The sequence below is a fragment of the Coffea arabica genome, chromosome 6c (genome assembly GCF_036785885.1).
Source record: "Coffea arabica cultivar ET-39 chromosome 6c, Coffea Arabica ET-39 HiFi, whole genome shotgun sequence".
NCBI lineage: Eukaryota > Viridiplantae > Streptophyta > Magnoliopsida > Gentianales > Rubiaceae > Coffea > Coffea arabica.
The window spans coordinates 49,164,884-49,171,781 of NC_092320.1; positions in this window are offsets into that span (position 1 = coordinate 49,164,884).

A 6,898-nucleotide genomic window follows, 5' to 3' on the forward strand; every position below is an offset into this window, starting at 1 on the left:
GAGAAAAATTGAAGAGAGCTTGCTGGACATTTTCAGTCTGAACCGTAGGATGTGAGTTGTGTTTTTCAGCTTGTGGGTTCCATTTTTGTTGAGATTTTTCTACAAGATTTATGCTTTATAGTCACCTTATGATATGTTGCACGATTTATGCATAAATCAAGAAGGAAAGTTGAGTTGTTGGTCTAAGAACAACATGTATGTTTTGGGATAAAAATTTGCAGCCTTGAATCAAGGTTAAATTGCTGCCCTTATTTCAAAATTTTAATTGCCATTTTACTGTAAATTCATGTGATATGCCTTGTTAAAGGTTAATGTCAAGTTTTGGTGTGCTAAATCTAAAAGCTAAAAGAGAAAAACTTGAATGGTAATGCTAGAATTTTTTTTTTAAAATTGAGGGAAAGAAGCTGCATTTTTTCCAACTTTATCCCTAAAACTTTGGTTATATATTGACACATCTTAGCTCTATATACCTTTTAACACCTAAATCTGGTCACGCATGTGATATTTAATGAGTTAAAAGCAAGAAAGATCGCCTTTTAAAGCATTTTCAAAGCTAGAGGAAAAGCTGCAATTTCAGTACCTGTTTTTCAGAAATTTTGTTAAGTTCTGTCTAAAAGCACTTTACATATCTCTTATCTCTTTCATCTTGACATGCATGCAATGTTTTGCTTGAATCCAAGTGAGATATATGTTGATTTTTGAAGGAACCTTGCTGAAATTTCTGTTTATGTTGATATTTGAGAGCCAATGGAGTAGAGCTGATAATTTTGTTTTTACACTGCAATTTCTTGGAAACTTTTGTTGGATTTTGAAGTTGCATGCCATCATTTCATTGTTTATGTAATTGCATGATGGATCTTGGTTGATCATTTGAAAGATTGAATGAAACTTTTGAAAGGAACATGGCTGAATTGCTGATTTATAGCCAAGAGTGTGGCTGTATTTTCTTCTAGTTGATTTCAATTTTGTGAATTAAAATTTGCAATGTTGGTCAAGAATACTCTATATTCCTCTATTTTACCAGGTATTTCACATTTACTCTGACTAGAGCAAGAAACATTGAGTTGGTCAGTTATTTGAATCTGTTTTCAACTGATTGGAATGGTTGACGATTTCAAACTATTTTTTAAACTTTTCTGGGAACTTCGACAAACTTCGAGCTTAGAACAACCTAGGAAGTATGATAGTAAAATACATGTTGAATTGAAGAGGATTTAAGTGAAGAACTAATGACTTTTAATGGAAAACATGAATCATGCTATATGGAAAATTCTGTTTTGAGTAATTTTAAACCAGTGTTTGGATTTTGGGGTCTAACTTTGAACTCTAGGATAGAAATTTAACCAAAATTTGACCAAAACCTATTTATTCTATCTTATAAGAGTTTTACTCATAAAATGATCTCTATGACTTAAATTCACTGATTTTTGGAGAAAATTTGAAGTATTGGTGACAAATTTCTGTGAAAAGCAGCTGAGAAAGAGGGCATGGTTTCCAACCTTATTTTCAAGACTTTGGTTATAAAACTATATACATCTCAACCTATTTGTTTGATAACTCTTCTAAACTAGAATTATGTGATATTCCACTTGGTTTGACTAAGAGAGTTATTAGTTTTCGAACGAAAGTTAGTAATGTAGAAAGGTCTAGTAATTGTAGCTTTGGGCATGTCTTAGGAGTTGGTGGTGAGTTAGAAGGAAACCCTAAAGCTGAGGCGTGACTGTCCACTTGATTTGATGGGTGTTCTAACTACATGTTAGGACTATGTGATATACTTGATAGATGCTTCGTGTGATGTGAGAACTCGTAAATCCCTTAATAATTTTCCTAGGGTTTATTTCCTTTAATGGCATGTTTTCTGCATTTTCTGGCTTAGGAAAATTTTCCTGGTGAATTTTATGAGTAATTATAGTTTTTAGATGATTTTTCTCGTATTGGAGAGTTTTTGAAAAAATTAAGAGTATATAATGGACGTGGGACCCACTAGTGCGAACAGTTCGAAAAAATTCGGCCAATTAGATTAAATTCCGGATACTGGTGGAAATTTATCGGATGTTAAGAGATAAGTAGAGGATGTGAAGTGATTGATGTGAGAGGAAAAAGAAAAGATAAGATTGCATTTAATGAAGTGACAAGTGTCACTCTTCCATTGGTTATGACTTATGACTTACTATTCATGTTTTTTGACTTTTGACCCATTTGGTTAAATATCTTAAAAATTAACCAAAATTCACTCATTTCTTACTCCTCCATGGCCGGCTCTCCCTTGAGCATAGAAGAAAGAAATTCTTCACCATTTTAGCTTCCATTTGGCTCAATCTTCCAAAAACAATTGCCTAAACTAGTTTCTACTCCATAAAATCCCTCCATTTGGTGCTAGTGAGTGTTTTGTTGAAGGTTTTTGGAGAAGCTAAGGTGTTCTACAACTTCCTCTCTCTTGTTTACTTGGTAAGTGGTGATTGACTATCCTCCTATACTTAATGATGTTTAATTTGTGCCTAGTGGTGGCTAAAGTGTTGAAATTTGTGATTTATTTCTTGGTTTGAGATGAATTGGTGAAGTTTTTATTTTTTTGAGGAATTTTCTGGTTTAATGTGATCATGGTGTTGTGGTTATTTATGATGGTTGATAATGAGGGGTTATGACTCTAGTAAGTGTGTATGATTGGTAATTGCAACCAATTTTGGGTTTGGAAGGAATTTGAGGAAGTTAGGGTTTCATAACCCCCTTTTCTGTCCGGTTTTGTATCATATGGTTAGAGGCCTAATTGGCCTTTTCTTAAAACATTAAAGTTGTAGGTATTGATGTGTTTGAGGTGCCTGTAAAATTTCAGGTCATTTGGAGCAGTGTAGAGTGAGATATGTCGATTTTACTGTTGCTGTTCTGGGTTGATCAGAATGTGCGAACTGCTCTTGTACTCGTCTGTTTTGACTGGAATTGCTTTGGATTTGGATGTTAGTGTCTTCTGATGAAATGTATCTGGATGTCTTAGCTACCATATTCCTTTGGAATCAATGCATTTGGACCTGTATAGACTGAGTTGGACTAATTACAGCATAGTGTGATTTGTAAACCTGCAATTACGGTTCTGGTTTGGTATTCTGCATTTTTGACCTAGTTGTACTAGGATTTGGACTGAGTGGCCTTCTACATTGTTGTAGCCCTGTCTTTTAGCTTCGAGATGGTGGGTCTTACACCCTCATCCGATAAGCGTAGCGCATTTTGTACCATTACCGCATTAGGAGGCCAAAACTGTTTTTGTTGTTGGGTCAAATGAGTTACATTTCCTGATTTTCTGGTTTGCTATAATGCTTATATATGCATATGAAACCTTATTGGGGTTGTGGTTGGCATGGCTTTATGACTCGTTATCGAGTCTCCATGTACTTGTTTGCATGTTTAGGGCTCGCTCTCATTCCGGTCATTTCCTAGCTAACTTTTGTACTTGTACTACTTTGAACCTAGTGAACGGCTTTTGGAAAATGAGATGACTTTTGTGTGAAATGTTGGGACTGATTTGAGGAAATAATAAAGCCTTAATGGCTGGAAAAGTAAGAATTTTAGGGGAGGTGCTGCCCGATTTTCTAGGCCGTTTGGTTCCTTTAGGTTGGATTTGCCTTTTGGTGGAAATGAAAGGCTTTTGGGTTGTTTGCGCCTAAGTCTTCATGTTACCTTTTTGTTTCCAAGAAAATCATGTTTTCCACCCTAGCATTAGTATTTTATTGGCAAGGCGTACGACGTGTAGTCGAGCCTCACTTGTGCATTTCGTTTACTCGATTTTGGATATGAAACCTTCAATTAGTTTACTTTGATTATTTTAGGGTTTCTTGGCGATTAAGGCCAATCTGAAGTGAAAATTTTTGAAGTTGAGCCGGTGAGTGTACCACTCCCCTCCATTGCTGTTTAACTTGATTTCTGCTCTGCAATCTGTTTATTTGTTTGAGACGAGGGTGTACTTTATCACACTCGTTCTCTTGTCTGTTCATATGCCAATTTACTATGCAAAATTTGAATCTGTTATCTGTGTCTGCATCTGTTCGGATTTCTATGACCTATGAGCTCAGTCCTGTGGCTAAGTTATTCGAGTCGGGCCGGCAAGGGCCTGAACGATTAAATAACGAACCACGGTAGTCTGTTCGGGGATTTTGGATATTGAGACCCTTGATTCCGGGTATACTCGAGTATTACCATTTTGTTCGTTTGAGGTGAGCGGGCCCGGTAAAGGGGTGTTTGGTGGACGGAATTCGGTGTTAAGAGGGGTCTACGGACGCGTTGGTTCTATATACGTTGACGGAGAGTCAACCGGTTTGGATCAAGTACTGCGCTGGAAATTTGGCTCCTGAGAGCCACCCGTATCCTTGTGATGTGAATCATTGGTTCCTTTGCTTTACATCTGACATGTGTATCTGATTTGTTAAATGTGAAATGCACGATTTTAATGCTATCTGTTTGGTACCTCATTGAGCGCAAGCTCACCCCTTTCCGTTCCTTTTGTTTTCCTTACAGGAAAATAAACCCTTTTGGTCTGGATTTGACAAATGGCTGCCAAATTGAGCTAGTTGAACATATCTTTTGTATAGCTCATGTATTAAAACCCTAAGTGTACTTTTGGGGCGTTTTCTCTTTTGATTTGGCAAACTGTGTATATGTATTAACTTTTGAAAGCTTTTGTATGTCATTTTGATTTGTAAACGCTAAAGTTCAGATGTGAATGTTTGTTAGCTATTTCGGTTGGGTTCTGACGGGTCGGTTACTATTCATGGCCGGCTTCGGATTTCATTTTATTTTATTTTGGGTTATTTTACTATTATGATTTGTTTACGAACGTTTGTAAGTTCCGAAATGAAGCAGATAGCTCTAATCTGATCCGTAGTCCTGGCGAGAGTTGGGCAGGCAGTCCGCTAACCCCTTTGGTTCGCCTTAGGGGAAAGTGGGGCTGTTACATGTGACTTGTTGCTTGAAATTGCTAGATATCATGACTTGTTATTTCAAAGGCGAGTGTGTACTTTATCGCACTCGACCTGCTAAGTTTGCTTGAATTGATATTGAATAGGTGAGTGTGTACTTTATCACACTCGACCTAACTTGAATGAGTTTTTGTTATCCTGTTTACAAGTAAACTGATATACATGTGTATGACTTGAAAATAACTGCCTGAAATCCCAAACCCTATTTGCTCGTTGGTCGAATTGAGCCAGCAAGGGCTTGGTTGAGAAGATCGACGAACCATGGGTACTGTTTACTATTATTCCAATGGATTTGGTATATTCGAGTATTACCTCTACTGTTATCTTTGGAGTTCGGACCTGGTAGGGGCTTAAACAATGGACAAAGATTGGATATAAGCAGTGCTCTACTAGATTTGTTACTATATTCTCAAGGTTGACGGAGTGTCAACGGATCCTAGACAAGCTACTACTGAATTCGCTTGCAAGAGCATACTGTTTCTACTGAACTAGCGTGCAAGAGCAGATTGTATCCTTTTTACATGAATATGTTATTGACAATACATTATTAAATGATTTATCTGGATATTGCTTGCTTCATGAAATATGTGATCATGCCATGATGTGAATTTTATAAAGCCCAATAGGTTGCTTGTTATTTTCTTGGAATCTCACTAGGCTTTTAGCTCATCCCATTATTTGTTTTTCTTAACAGGGTGTGGGGATGAGAGAGACAAGAATAGTAATGGTTTGAGCTCTTTTCCTTTGGTTTGTACTTTGGCTTGAATATACGATTTGTAGCATGTAAATGTTATATTGAAGGATTTTAGTGTTATTGATTTGAAAATGTTAGTGAGTGAGTTCTCGCGAGAGTTGGGCAGACGATTTGCTAACCTCCGAGGTACACCCTAGGGGAAGATGGGGTCATCAGAGCAAGGGCCTAGTTTAGCCGATGTGATAAAGTGCACATGGCTTACATTCATGCATAGTTAACATTCAATCCTTAGTCATTTACCATTCAATCATTTGAACATTGAGCACTGAACATTGAGTGTTCAATCATTTGAACAGTGCCAAATCACATTCAATTAGGTCGAGTACGATAAAATACATGCTCGCCTATGAACAATATAATAGTGATTGGAAGGCATTTAACACTCAAACAAATATACACAACAAGTACTAACACAACATAGTCATTTGATGCACAAACATACAAGGAACACTCATCGGTACCAGTAGATTAAACGTCAATCTCTAGATGATAACCTTGATTGCTACCAAACCTTGAGGCAAGATTCACAATCACAATAGATTTAAACTTAGTAGATTCAACTAGCCCAAATATATGGGTCTAGTATTCCAAGAAATTTCATATGCTTCTCACTTTAAACTCAAGACTTTAAGATAAAAGCCCAACACAAGTATTCTAAAAGTGAGGAGAGCAATTTAAGTATCCAAAATCTCACCAAATTAATGTTTCAAGTACTAAAAGAAAAGTTCAAATCAAGGGAAAAAATCACATATATGCTAGATTAACGATTCAAATGCTATGTAGAGCAAAAATATCTCAATTATAACCAAGAATTTTGAAGAAAACTGATCAAAATTCTTTTGATTCATAGCTGGAAAATTTCCAGCAAGCAAACAATTTGGAAAACTAGGTTTTTTCCCCCTTAAACCGCTTTGTTTTGGCTCAAGTCCGACATATGTGTAAAGATTAAGGTCTTATAAAGTATGTTGAACAAGAATATATCAAAATCACCGCAAAATTTCTGAAAAGAAAGCTAAAATTCTCTCTCCCCCTCTCAGCCAGCCATAACGGAAATTTTCCAGCAAGATCTCCATCAAATATTCCAACTTTCTTTCTTAATTTCATGGCAAATGCATTATATCTTATAACTAACATGTCATGAGACTTATGACATAAGTTCTTGGTAAGAAAATGCATC